Source organism: Hydra vulgaris, chromosome 14 (assembly GCF_038396675.1).
Source record: "Hydra vulgaris chromosome 14, alternate assembly HydraT2T_AEP".
Lineage (NCBI taxonomy): Eukaryota > Metazoa > Cnidaria > Hydrozoa > Anthoathecata > Hydridae > Hydra > Hydra vulgaris.
The window spans coordinates 36,270,823-36,287,078 of record NC_088933.1 but is presented as its reverse complement, the minus strand read 5'-3'; the positions used below and the strand labels follow the sequence as shown (position 1 = coordinate 36,287,078).

At 27.1% G+C, this 16,256-nt stretch overlaps 1 long non-coding RNA gene across 1 annotated transcript; it reads right to left on the bottom strand.

Moving 5' to 3' along the window:
• Window positions 1–1,266: 1,266 nt before the first annotated feature.
• Window positions 1,267–1,720, bottom strand: LOC136090553 (uncharacterized). The gene is made up of 3 exons (XR_010643507.1): window positions 1,660–1,720; window positions 1,447–1,576; window positions 1,267–1,332 (listed from the first exon to the last, which is right to left on the bottom strand). It is a non-coding gene; the product is annotated as an uncharacterized LOC136090553 (long non-coding RNA).
• Window positions 1,721–16,256: the final 14,536 nt, after the last annotated feature.

Sequence of the window (16,256 nt, the reverse complement as noted above, 5' to 3'; positions counted from 1 at the left end):
TCAAAGCCTATCCCATGATAACCTCGAAGTAAGATATAATGTTCTTTGAGCCAGTTTTTAAAAAGAGGCTAATGATCTAAAAGTAGTCTACCAAGTAATGTCACAATCCCCATAAGAAGATGTAACTCTGGTGGAGGGACTAGGTGATTAATTTCATCTTCAGTATTTTTGTCTAAATAAACGAGTCGAGGACTAATAACATTTTAAAAATCTTTTATCTCTAACCGCTTTACCCCATTTTCAACAAATAAGTTGTGTCAATGATCAAAAGAACCTAACGTTCTTGGAGTACCACTTTCTAGGGAACATTCGCCTTCACACCACAAGCAGGCATATTTACCTGAATGAGAAGACAAACCAAAAATGCTGTTAGCACATTTCAAGTCAAAAGCAAGGTGATATGTAACATTATCCAGATTTAATCTACGCAAGATTTTCTGCATATTTCCATTGTCTTCACAAATATCTTCAACAATAGCAAGAATAAAACACTTTTTAACTCCGCTGTCAATGTAAATCTCAGTTTTATTAGTTTTATCAAAGACATTTACAATTACTTTAAGAAATCCTTGACCTCCATCAATTGATATACGTACCATACTGGAGAGAGGATCCATTCCTCTTTCGATTAAAATACTAAGAATAAATTCATAAGTGTCATAGATAAATACTACATGTCTTGTTACAATTTCATCATTCCAAATAAAGTTCTCTTGTTCTATTTTATATTTAGATTCAATTTCTTCTTGTAATGATGTCATCATACTAATTACATTATTCTTTACAACAGTAGATGATCCCAGATTCTTACGGAGACTTGATATCAGTTTTATTGTTTTATTTTTTGTCAATTCCAAAACAGAAGTTAATTCCATCACTGTTTGAAATGATATCTGATTAAAAAACTTTCTAGAAGATTTATTGTCTTTAATTCCAACAGTTAAAGTTAACAGATTTCCACCTTAAAGATAAAGTATAATTAATTATATGTATCTTTAACCTACCCCTACTTTAAATTTACAATGCAAACATTTTGAAAAAGTTGTTAGCAACAATTGCTTAGTTACAAAAACCTCATATCTACTGAGTGTTTTATATGTGCATTTAAGTTTTATCTGAATATATAAACCCTTTTTAATTATTTAAAAATGAAAATAAAAACTTACACACCTGTAGATATTTTAAAAGACTGGCCTCTCTCAATGCCTTCTCGCTCCATTTTGTTTTTTATTATACCTGAAGCAACTTGCTCACATGATGTGGGACCAAGAGTTTCTACCAAGTTAATTAAATTCAAAACAGCCTGACTAGAACAACAGTTGTTATGACATCCTGAAGAATAAAATTTACTCTATTTATATATGCCTAAAGGCTTTTTATTGAAGTTTATAAATGAATATTTGATAAGTTTTAATTTACTTATCAAGTAACTTAATAGTTTTTAACCTCTTGCAAGGAGAGTAAAGCAGCAGCTGCACATATTTTTTTTCAGAGATTCAACATCTTTTGTATTAACATGAGATGATTGTATAATATCACTAAGCTCAGTACTACGTCTAATTCTTGGTCTGTCAACCTAATTCAAAATAACACTTAACAAAAAATCTACATCTTTAAATGTATTAATCATTTAACTTAAATAAGTTTAAAGTCATATACCTGAGAAACTTTACTTATCCAGTTTGAAAGATACGTGTTTGATCCCTTTTCCAGCAAAAAGATGTTTCTTCTACAGCTTGAACATGTTACATCCGGACAGACATTAAACTCTGCATTGTACTCAGGCCAAATAAACTCCTTGATTTTATTTGCTACAGATGGTTGTACTTTTACTAAAGATTTCGAATATTTACCTTTTTTACTAAACAGACTGCACAAACAGACTGTTATAAATCAGCCATCTTTACCGTATGTATATTTTTTTACTTGAATCATTTCAAAACTATTAAAGAAAAAGAAGCCGAGGATGGCAGATAGCATTACTTTTAAGGCTAAATTTTTAGGTTTTTCTAATTTTTACTACTTAAAATACTAACTCTTCTGATCAACTTCAGATTTGTTCTGCACTTGAAAAAGACTTACACAAACTGCATTTACTTGAAAAAAAAAAAAAAGTTAGAGGTGGGGAAAAGTTGAACCTGACGGTCTTTATGGCTCACAGTGACAAATGTTATTATTTATATCTTATATGTTGTTAATACATAATATAAGCTTCTAACTAAAAATTATTTTAACAAGAAATGTCTAATAGAATATAAAAAACATGATACTATTTTTTAAAATTTTAATATTATTTAAGGCGGTATCAAAATTAAACACTTTCTATAAATACTGAAGTTGTTTTAAGGAATTTTTTTAGAAAGAAATCTATTAGAGCAAAAGAATTCATCAAAAAAAAAGTCTTTTAAAATTCTTTCCTTTAAATATTTTTGCAATTAAAATTCAAAGTAAAAAAAAAAGAAAAAAAAAAAAGAATTGCAGCGGCATCCGTAATACCCAGTGGCATAGTGAGGGTCATTCCTGAAAGTTAAATGTATATCTAACTATAGTAATAATATCAGAATTTGAAAATTGTGCAAGCGAGTAAGACATTTTTTTTTAAATTGTAAACATTTTGAATAGTAAATTTTTTTTTATTTCTTGAAAATAGTTTATATAATTTTTACAGTAGAAAGTAGAAACATTCTACTGCAAAAATTAAACCAGTGATTATTGAAAACTTTAAACCAAAAATTAAATCATAAAAATTTAATTTAAAAAAAAAAAGTTATTTTACTCCAAATTTTCGTCCACAAAAATAACTTAAGCATATACTTAAACTTATAAATCAATTTATTAAACCAAATATTTTTCTCATTTTTTATTACAAAACAATTTGAATGAAAAAATTGAATGAAAATATTAACTTGAAAACCATTCGATGAAAAAATTGTTTATATTTAAATTCATTATACTTAGATTTTTAATAGTAAATGCAATAAATTGTAAAAAAGGTGATATCTAATTTTATTTGCTTTGACCTTACTCATTTGGTCTTTGCATATGCATGCATATGCATTTTTTTAAATTAAACATTTCCATTTATTTATTTTGTTTTATTTTAAACATGTTTTATGTTATTAATGTTATAAAAACTTACCTTAACAGAAACACGAACATCTTTACAAAGTTGTTTTTTAAAACACGTGTTATTTCTATTGAATTGTTATTGTAAAAAGCTACCCTTTCATTACTTAAAGGATAGATTTTTACAATAACAATTCAATAGAAATAACACGCGTTTTATCATAAGTATGAAGGTATTAAATAGTTTTCTACAGCTAATTAAAGTGGTTTAAAATGTTGTAATATTTGCATTTTTACTTTTACCTTTTTAAGCATGTTAAGTAAAAGCAATAAATAATTACTAAAAGTAATATCGTTATAGTATTAAATACTTTACTTACATCATAACACAAACTGCAACTTAAACTATAACTTAAGCTGTAAATGATAACAGTAAACTATTTTAAACTACGCTATTTTAAACTCCGCCAAACAAGAAAATTATAAGATAATATTTAAATATGATATTATGTTAGAAAAATAAAAACTACAAACTAATGTTTGTAGTTTTTAGTCTGTCTTTGCGACGTAAAGATCCCACTACACGGTTTTTTGTAATTTTTAGCAGGTTTTTTTTGTTTGTTTTTGATTTTGTATGTAATGGCTGGTGATTGCCATATAGGGATGAAACATAAAGTACCATAGAAAAAGTTTTTTTTCTATATATATATATATATATATATATAAATATATATATATATATAGTTTATTTTGTCATAATTTGTAATATAATTTTTAATTGGTTTGTAGCGAGTTTATTTGTTCGTTAATTTTTCTCTGTATTGTCTTCAGTTTTTAAATTTATTTACCAGAGTTTTAATTGTAAATTAAATCTTTTGAAAATATAGTAAGACTTAGAAACATGTCAAGAATAAAAAATATTGTGATTTTTATTAAAATTTTTACAAATTTATTGCTAATGCGATGTCCAAAAAAAAAAAAAAAAAAAAAAAAAAAATATATATATATATATATATATATATATATATATATATATATATATATATATATACATATATATAAGTATATATATATCAACCAAGCTTTCAGTTAAATTATAAAAATATTTTTTAATTTCAACAGCATTTGTATCAGTACTATTGTTGTTACAACTATTAAATATTTCGACTGTTGACAAAATCAACTAATATGGAATACTTCATACGGAACTTGTTAAAGTCTAAAACAGTCAAAAAATGTGCTACGTAATTTGTGGACAACCCCTAATAGTTATAATAGTACATTCTATTGTTACTAAATGAAAAAACAAAAATTAAAGATTGAAATAAATCAAATGAAAAGATATAAGGACTATAAAATTTTTACTTGACTAAATCGACTTTTAGTCATTTTAGTCAATTTTATCATAATGTATAAAAAATATTATTAGTGTACGAAAGCTTTTGTGATATATTTTATGTATAAATGTATTTATATTAATATATATATATATATATATATATATATATATATATATATATATATATATATATTTAAAATATATATATATATATATATATATATAAATATATACATGCCTATAGTAAAAGTGTTAAATATACAGTTTTACTAAAGGCATACAATATACAGTGGTAAAAAACAGCTCGTTAAGGTTAGATTACAACAAAGCACATTAATTTAATCGAGGAAACTAATTAAATTTAACGTTTTTTTAAAAAACCACAAAAACGCAAATTCAAAGGCTAGAATGTTTTTAAAAACTTTCTAAATGTTTTTGTGTTTATTTTTATACTGTAAAACATGCAAGGAGTGTTGCTACATCGACTATCTTATAGACTGCTGCAACAAGGAAATTTCCGTTACATCAACTGAGGGTTTGGTTAAGGCAGGCTGTCTATCAAATAATAAAAAAAATAACTTTTTTAAAAAAGGATATGTATATATATATCCCTATAGTTATATAGTATATATACAGTCAACTCTCAATATTTGAGCACTAAGGGGACCAGGAAAAAAGTTTGACATAACAAGAAAGAGTTTAAAAATAAGTTAAATTGCCCGGCTTAAAAACTTTTAAAAATTTTTATGACAAAAATCACTAACAGCTATCTTTTTCATCTTTAAATCCTTAAGTTTTAGGGATCATATTTCATTTCTGTATTTTGAGTTGTATAGCAAAGCATTTTGAAGCGTTTTAAAAGCATCTTCTATTGAACATCAATTGGGTGTGGCAGATCTTTGACGTCAATACCTTTGTCAACGCTATCTTCAACTTTATCATCCTCATTTTCATAATTAGGATCTAAAATCTTAGCATTGATTTCAGCATCAGTAACATGTGAACTGGTATTTACTACATTGCAATATAAGCCTATGTAAGATTCTGATGAGAGTCTTTTTCGACAACAATTTAATTTAATTCTTGCAAACCATCAAGTTCTTCTGTCAAAGATTTAAAAGGATGATCATCATCAGCTTCTGCAATATGCTTGTTTGTTTTTCTGATTCCAGCTTTTTTAAAGCAAATAATGACATTCTCCTTTTTAAAGCAATTGATGACAGTCTCTCTTTGACCAACTCCAAGAAAAAACAAGACCTTTCATTAATTAAAGGATAGAAATTTACAACAAGGGTTTGATATTATCAACAGCTTTGATACACAGATGCACAATTTTGTGACAATAGTGAGCTTTAAGACTTCGTATTAGGTCTTCATCCATGGACTAAACGACAGATCTGGTCTTAGAGGAAAGAAATATCATGTAGATGTTGCTTAGCCCTTCAATGTGTGGATTGACAAAACAGTTATCCACCTGGAGTGCTACTTTCCTGTCCTGAGCACAAAAAGATAAGCAAGCTTCTTTACCCATTCTGTACAATGTTCTCCAGTCATCTTACTTTTTAGTTAATTCTTATATGTGCAAGGGAGTTTTTTGATGTGCTCAAAACATTGTGGGGTTTTAGATTTTCCAATAACAAACAGGTAATTTTCCTCCCATTGCAATGTCTGTTAGTCTAAAAAAGGATCTGCCCTAGTGTGTGTATATATATATATATATATATATATATATATATATATATATATATATATATATATATATATATATATATATATACATATATATATATATATATATATATATATATATATATATATATATATATATATATATATATATATTTATATATATGTATATATTTATATATATATATGTATATATATATGTATATATTTATATATATGTATATATATATGTTTATATATATATGTATATATGTAAATGTATATATATATATGTATATATGTAAATGTATATATATATGTATATATATATATATACATATATATATATATATATATATATATATATATATATATATGTATATATATATATATATATATATATATATATATATATATATATATATATATATATATATATATATTAAATAGATTTTAGATTATCAATTTAATCTCAATAGATTTTAGATTATCAATTTAATCTCAATAGATTTTAGATTATCAATTTAATCTCAATAGATTTTAGATTATCAATCGTTCGGTGTGCTGGGCAGTTATCTATCATGAACGCTACTTTCTTCTTTTCTTTTGTAAACTTTGTATCCATTTCTCATATCCACTCTTCAAACAGTACACTATCCATCTAGCTTTTATTTTGATTTCTGTATCTGCAAGGTAAGTGCTTAACTCCTTTGAAGCAGCGAGGTGGTTTTTATTTTTCTATTACAAACAGGAATTTTATTACTTGCTGCAATCCCTGTAAGATGAATGTTACTGTGCTTTTGCCCTATACACGTTTCAGATTGAAGATTTAGTGACTTATTAGGTTGCATACGAAAAAACAATCCAAATTCATCTGCATTATATATTTCATCAAGTTTATACCTGGATACAATTGTGGGGAGAGTTGTTTCTTTCCATGGCGTGGTTATTTCAGTTCTACCAGAGTTACCCTCTAAACATACCGTCTTGAAAGAAACATTATATATCAGATGCTTGAAATCCGTTTATATTTATTCTTTCAGCAAATTCTCTTGCTTTTGTTTTAAGAATTATTGCTAATAATATCACGTTTCAACTCCTTACATTTAAAAGCCATTTAAAAACAAGGTCTAAATTTGAAAATGTTCCTTTAATTCCCATACGTTTTGACTTGTTCTCTTGCGTCTTCATACATTTAAAAATGTTTTATTTATTTTCACCCATGTTGCAGCGTATTTTTTAGAATGCCATATTTCATAGCAACCTGAGACTTAGACAATCCTGCTACAATTTCCCTTAAAGCAGCGTACTTTTCTTTAATTGACTTTGTGTTCATTTTTCTCTCTTCAGCAACAGTAGCCATAATAAAATGTAAACAACAAATTTTATTATAATATTGCAACGCGCTTTAGTATAACTTATACTATAAACTAAACTATCAAACTATTATTATTATTTACATTGCAATACAAGCTTCATTGCAGTTTTTTCTGTTTTTTTGTTCTAAAGTTCGAGTTATCGGAAAATTATTAACCTTGGGAACAGATATATATATATATATATATATATATATATATATATATATATATATATATATATATATATATATATATATATATATATATATATATATACTAGGATAGGTCAATTTTAGCTTTTTTTTTGAATTTCAAATTGCATAATGTTTTAATTACTGTAACTAAGACAGAAAAGAAGTTTCGCCTAATCTTAAGTAATTTAAGTATTTTTACGTAGTTATCTTTAAATGAATTTTCTTTTGCAAGTTCTGAAGCTGATTAAAATAAATTTTTTTAATACTTTTTCTGAAACTGATTAAACAAATTTTATATATATTTTATTTTATAAGACATATATAAAACCTTTTAAAGGAAGTTATCCATTTCACTAAAATTTATATTCTATTAGGTTGTGTATATGTTACTAGTTTACAAAAATGCTGAAAGTCAAGGTTACTCCTATTACATGAATGAAGAGTGAAAAAAAGAATTGCGATGACTATTGTGAATTATTATTAATGAATCCAAGACAAACAGCTTCAACTACTAATATGAGGCTGTCTATTAATTATGTCAACAAAATAAAGGAAAAGGGGTCTGAAATTCTTTGACAATTGTTAATTAGGGGAGGGGAGGTCAAGAAAAGATGATGTCAACAATGTTATTTTTTTAAACAAATTTTAATATTATTAGAGGTGGAGAGGGGGGGGGGGGGCGGGGAAAGAATCAAATGCTGACGTAATTAAAGGATAGCCCCTATCTTATTCATGTGAATCCAAATGCAGATATATCAGATGTATCAGTAACTCAGCAAATAAGCAAAAATCTAAAATCTTTTTGGGCTACAGTAAACCCAAGTTTACCTATTATAATTCATAAATCTAGTAGTCTAGAACAGCTAATCTATCAATGGATGAAAGTTATGCACCCTTTGGATTTTTTCTCCCTCAGATCACCGATAGACATCAAATGAAAGCTGTTCATTAGATATCTATCCTTGTGACTGAAAAGTATTTTGTAATAAAGAAAATTGCATTGAAGAGTATATTGTATGCTTTTACCCTCAAAGTACTAAAGTACCTCCTGAAGACAGAGCTTATCTTTGTAATCAGAAAAAAAAAATTGGTATAATGGGTGCATACTAACTTTCATTTGTTGATAGATTGGCTGTCAAGAAAAACAAAAAAATTGATAGATAGACAACAAATATCTCATGTGGTAGCTGATAAAGCAGAATCCTGTATACCAAATGTAAGTTCATCTGAAAAATAAGCGGTTCATTTTTTATAATTGTACTAAATATTTAAATTTGTAAATCAAAGGAAAGAAATTTTTTTTTCATAACTATTAGGGTGAAGGTGAATAGCAACCAACAAATAGTTCATAAATAAAGTACAACTTAGTTGAAGGTTTGCAATGGTTTTAGTAAGAAGCAAGATTGAATGGTGTTGATATCAATCACATCTTAATTGACTAGTGTAAGTTAGAATCAGGAACCAAATCAATAGTGATGTAAGTTTGCTAGTGAAAACGTGAACAAAAAATTCTAGGAGAAATGCTAAAAAAACAAAACATCAGCTAACGTTTCCTTATGAAGGTGAAAATTTTACTGGAAATTATTTGTCACATAGGACAATTCCTATTACTGGTGCTTCTTGTAACTGAAATGTTTGGTGTTTTACAAGAATATAACAGTGTGCAAAGTATACAGGCTGTTCTTGATAAAACTGCAAAAAATGTGCTGAAAATATTCAGTATAAAAATCAAGTTTTGTGTGATCGTATTGAAAATTCATTAGTAGATGGCTATATATATACATATATATATATATATATATATATATATATATATATATATATATATATATATATATATATATATATATATTCTATTAGTAAAGACTACATTAGTATATTTCAGAATAAATGTAAATAAATCTTTGTTGTAATTAAATACTGTTATTTGAATATTGTAAAGGTATAGGCACCAGTTAAGTTTCTGAAAAATGTGCTACTTATAAAAATGGACTGCTTAACCATGCATAGTGGTTAACTTTAACTATTCACCTTCTCTGTTTATATAATAGAAATGACAAACCATGTGTGTCTTTAAAAATACTTGTCTACTTTGTTGTTCAAGTTCATGCTCCAGCATGGTTTGAAATAAAAAAATCTTCAAAGTTTCACGACTCTCCACGCATTTTTTTTTCTACTATCGCACAAATAAACCTTTTTTAATGATGTTAAACATATTGTAAAGCAAAATATTAAAAATAATGCACTGTGCTTAAGACCTGAAAACATTCTTTATGCCATGGTAAAAGATAATGATAGCAAGATACAAAATTTTAACTTTCAAACAATGCTGACTCTAAAGCAAAGGTATGGTGACTCTAAAGCAAAGGAATATTTCTATAGTTAAATAAGTTTATTTAAAAACATTATATGTGATTATTAGCTTTAGTTTAAGTTTAGTAAAAAAAGTTTGGAAATTTGAAGAAAGTTCTTGAAATTAATTTTAATGCTAATCACTAGTATGAGTTGATTGACCTCAGAGTTGCGGAAGTTACCGAACTGCCCCTACAATACAACATTTTTTAATTAAAGAAATTCAACATATAATAGACAACATGGTTAAACCAGAAATTCCTGATACCCTATCTCACAAAGTGTAGAATGAGCTGTAAAACTAGTATCAGAAGCATCCTCATGTTAATGGGTATGAATATGGACACAGTTGCATTTTGACCAAATTACTAAGCAGAAATAAGCGTAAAACATTTAAAAAAGACATTATTCTCATTCTTATGATGGTATTTTTAAATTGATTTAATAATGTTTTACTGAAAATGTATATCCTTAATCATAGTGTTTTAAATTGAAAAATTATTTTGATACCTGTAAGTTTAATCATCAAAGTTTTGTTTTGAAATTTTTATACCGATAACAAATTAGTTGTTAACTTTACTATTAAATATTATAAGCATAAAAAAACTTTTATTTAAATTAAATCATTCAACAATTTAGATATTATTTTTTTAAATTTGGTAAATATTATCATAATTTAAAACTTCAGCGTATAGCACTTATTAAGGTGTTTTTCACTTTACCTTGAATATCTTTAAAATTAATTCCGCAAGTGATTCATCAATAATCTCTCTAATTTTGTTAGCAATCCTATTTCATCTGCCTCCAACTACCGCAACATTATGCAATATGTGTTGCTGCTACATCGACTGAGAGGCAATCGTTTCTTTTATTATTCCTTGTTTTTCTTTTTTTCTGAAAAATTAAAGCACACATTTAAAAAGTAAAGCGCAAAAGTTGTTTTAGAAAATTGTGTCCATAGGTATGAATTGTTTGTGATTAGGGTGGCTCTTTAAACAACAATTTTTGAAAATGTCTTTTCTCAACTCTTAAATGTGTTCTTTTATAAGATTCTGACAATCCACAATAAAAAAGTAGGGATACATGAGTAACTTGAGAATGTTCGAAAAAAAGATTGCATACATTATTTTGGGACACCCTATATATATATATATATATATATATATATATATATATATATATATATATATATATATATATATATATATATATATATATATATATATATATATATATATATATATATATATATATATATATATATATATATATATATATATATATATATATATATATATATATATATATATATATATATATATATACAGTATCGGACAAAACGAGTCTTTTTATAAAAGCGCTGCATTTTTTCAATTTAGAGAAATAACTATGTAACTGTTTAGAGACAAAGTTCTTCAAGTTTTATTCATCACAAAGTTCATTATTTGTAAACAAAAATTAATAAATTAATTAAAAGTATTAAAAAAAGTTGATTTCCACAAAACAAGTGCAACTCAACAAAATGTTGACTGTTTTTCGAGTTGTATTTCGCTATCAATATTTCGTGGCGAATCCTTTGTTGTCGATCACAGCCTTGCATCTTCGAGGCATAGATTCGATCAGGCGATCAATGAAACTTTGTGGAATTGCTGCCCAGGTCTTTTGGATTTGTTCAAACAGTTGATCCTTATTATGAACACCTTCACAAATAATTCTGCGGTTGACGATCTCCCACAGGTTCTCGAACGGGATGAGATCCGGATATTGAGGCGGCCAATCCATCACCGATAGGTGGTTGAAACCACTGCTTGACTACTTTTGCAGTGTGTTTCGGATTGTTGTCTTGCTGAAAAACCCATTTTATTGGCATATTCCATTCAGCATGAGGTAACATAACATCTTTCAAGATATTTTTATACATGAAACGGTCCATTATTCAATCGTTTTGATGTATTGGACCTAGACCGTTAGCAGAAAAACACCCCCAGACCATTACATTGCCTCCACCATGCTTCGAGGTCTTATGGCAGTAACGTAAACCGAGGCGTTTTCCGGCCGGTCGACATACACAGCAAATGCCATCGCTCCCAATGATGTTGAACTTCGATTCATCACTGAACAGGACAGTTCGCCATTTCTGCACATTCCAGTCAATATGAGATGTAGCAAACAGGAGTCTTTTCTTCTGGTTTTTTTAGTGAAATCAGCGGTTTCTTTGCAGGGCATCCAGAAAACAATCCGGCTTCAACAGCACGTCGTCTGATTGTTCGGTCCAATACAAGCTGCTCTAATTGCTTTTGTATCTCGACTGATGATATCCAGGAATCCTTCTTGACGGATCTGACGATCATAGAATCCTCTCTAGAAGTGGTAGAACGCGGTCTTCCATCTTTGTTATTTGCTGCCAACTTCCCCATAGAACGATATTTGGAACATAGTCTTGATACGGTCCATTTTTTCACTCGATATTTATCACAAACACTTTTTTGTGACATTCCACTTACGTAATCGCCAATAATTTTCTTTCTTAGTTCCAATCCAAGACTGTCGGGAGCCATTTTTGCACTTGAAGTCATAAAAATAATAAAAATAATCACGCTTCTCAAGGCTTACCCTGTTACATTTACCTTGTGATGATACAATAATGCTCTGTGGAACACGTCTTGGTTGGATGTGGACTGTATTGATGTAATGAAACACTTTTTGTATTTCACTTCTTGTATTGATGTTCTTCAATAAAACACTTTGGTAAAACTCACTTCGATAAACTGTCTTGATAATACTGACTGATTGACTTCCATATACTGACTGAATTACATGTCGATTTACATGTCTCTTATATAGTAAAATGAACCTGTTCTGGAAGATTTTAGATGCTTCTTTTCAATGCTTCTGGAAGCTTCTGGATGCGTCTGGATGCTTCTTAATGTTTCTGGATGCTTCCAGATGCTTCTTCTGGAAACTTCTGGAAGTTTCTGCATGCTTCTGGAAACTTCTGGAAACTTCTGGATACTTCCTTTAATTATTAAAAAACTTCCGTGACGTTGACACGGACCAAACTTAAGAAAATGAAACTAACCAAAAACGTTGCACTTGTTTTGTCCGCTGCAAAATGGCAAAATGTCAACGAAAGTGTGTGTGTGTATATATATATATGTGTGTATATATATATATATATATATATATATATATATATATATATATATTATATATATATATATATATATATATATATATATATATATATATATATATATATATATATATGTATATATATATATATATATATATGTATATATATATGTATATATATATATACATATACATATACATAAATATATATGTATATAAATATATATATTTAAACAAATTTAAAAAGTATTCTACACAATAGAGTGCTCAATGTTCTTAAAAGAACAGAGCAATTATATTAGTAGCAGAAAATCACTTAACAAAAAGTTTTTCCATTTAGCACTGTGTTTCATCAACAAAGATTCATCAGAAATGGATAATCAAATTAATAAAACTTCAATTTATACCAAAAATTGAATTACAGGAAGTTGCAAATGTCTTAACTACTGTAAATTTTCACACATTTGTGGAATTTGCTGACACTATTATAAAAAGAATTCTTTAGAAATGATTACTTATGCTATTTTTTTAAAATGTTTTTTTTAAAAAGGGTAGTTAATGTAAATATTATTTGAACTCATTTATTTTTATAGTTTTTTAGGAGAAACTTATTTTCGTGCCTACATTTAAAAATTAATTCCGATCTTTTGTTTAATAAACATTCTTGATTTGCATGTGTAATTATTTCAAATTTTTCTTGTAGGCATAGTATGCATTTTTTGGAAATATTGTTATATGCAGGCGCTGTTTTAAGGATAGACCAATTCAGTATAAAATCATCAATATTTTTTTCTTTTAATTCCCATATATATTTTGACAGCATGGTGTCTTTTGAATACTTTTTATTCTTGAAAGATTGCTTATGATTGGCAAAACGTTTTTTCCATTCACCCTCTGTTATGCCAATATATTGTTTATCAGGTACATTCTTAGAGGAAACAACACATTTATATACCACATTTTTTGATAAACAACTTCCACTCATTGGACAATTGATTTTTTGTTTACAATTACAATTTTCTGTAGTTTCTTCATTTAGGATTTTTTTTTGTTTAACAAAGCCTTATTGTGACCTTTTATAATTCTTTCCATATTTTTTGTGCAACTGAAGCTAACTTTAATTGTATTTCGATTAAAAATTTTATGTAATTTATTAGATCGCGGGAAATGCTTATCGACCAATTTTAAAAACACTTTTCCTATGTTAGTAGAAACATTTTTGCTATATGGGGGGTTGAACCAAATTACATTTCTAGTTCTATTTCGTTTTTTTGTATTCTTTTTTTCAGGGTCAAATTTTAGTTCAAAATTTTCAAAACCACTTTTTTTTAGGGCATCTTCAAATATTCGTTTAGAGGAATTGAATACATTTTCATTTGAGGAGTTTTGGTTTAGTCTGTTATTAATTGAAATCGGGATTTGTTTTAGAACTTGGGGTGGATGGTTAGAGTTAATGTTAATATATAGTAGTTCATCGTTTGGTTTTTTGAAAGGCTTATATGAATTTTCAGAGAGGTTAAATGTGACATCAAGAAAATTCACAATTTTTAAATTTATGTTTATTTCGATAGCCAATATTTTTTTAAATTTTCATAATATCTTTTCTAATTTTGTCGAGCTGTGGACCAGATTTTCTACGCATTACTATTAAACCATCGTCGCGATAAAGGCCTAAATCTTTTATATTGATTATTTTACTTAACAAATCTAAAATATATAGTCCAACAAATTCACAAATTTCTGCTCCGTCATAACTGCCCATTGTTACATCAAAGCAGTCATGTATGTTTTTCTTTTTCCAAGTTTCCTTATTAAAATAAAGTAAGGTTTTTCTACAATGTTTTATTATACGGATTGTGTCATCAGGAATAGCTGTGTGGCTTTTTGCAAACTCAATAGTCTTATCTAAAATATCTGCGGTTATTGAGGGGTAAAAATCATTAATGTCAAATTGAATAAATGTGCAGTCATTTTTATTTTTGATTATGGAGAACCAATTTATAACATCAGTGGTATTTTTCCACTGTTGCAAATTTAATTTGTTTCTAAGAATATTATTAATTTTGTCCAATTTAATTTTGCTTATATGTCCAATCTCACTTTTCGAGGGAACCAATAACCTACAAGGAAGTTTGTTTTGAAAATTTGGTTTATGGTCTTTTAGTGTTACGAAGGCTTGGGCAGGGGCAGTTGATTCGATTCTATTATCAAGGTTTATTTTTTTAGCAATACTTTGCGCTTCTAAATTAATTGCCTTTTCCAAATTTTTAGGGGCTTTTTCATAAGAACTAGTAATATTGTTGCGTAAAATTTTTTCATAGTTTTCTGTTGTGAGTTGGTAAATATTATTTGTTTTATCAGCAAAAACCAAAATATTAGGGTTTGATTTAATTTTTTTAGCATCTAACTTTAATTCTGTTTGAAATTCGTTTTTTATAGGGCGAAACTTGATTGTTTTATTTAAATTGTAATAGGTCATTTTCAAAATTTTCCAAATCAGGTATAAAAGGTGGGGTATTTTTTGTTTTAAATCCATAATTATCATTATTATTAAATGTATCATCTGTTTTTGTATTTGGTTTTAAGAAAAAATGGGCTTTCCAACGAATTCTTTTAATAAAATGCTCAACTTTTTCAATCAAAGAAATAGTATAACTTTTTTCATCTAGTATAGGTATATTTTTCAACGAGTATGTGAAATTATTAGTTTCCATATTTACACGGAATGTTAAAATTAAGAGTGCTCAACAATTTTGTGAGTACTAATAATTTCACTTACTCGTTGAAAAATTAGTTTCCATATTTACACGGAATGTTAAAATTAAGAGTGCTCAACAATTTTGTGAGTACCCTTTTATACAGCGCCTGCATATAACAATATTTCCAAAAAATGCATACTATGCCTACAAGAAAAATTTGAAATAATTACACATGCAAATCAAGAATGTTTATTAAACAAAAGATCGGAATTAATTTTTAAATGTAGGCACGAAAATAAGTTTCTCCTAAAAAACTATAAAAATAAATGAGTTCAAATAATATTTACATTAACTACCCTTTTTAAAAAAAACATTTTAAAAAAATAGCATAAGTAATCATTTCTAAAGAATTCTTTTTATAATAGTGTCAGCAAATTCCACAAATGTGTGA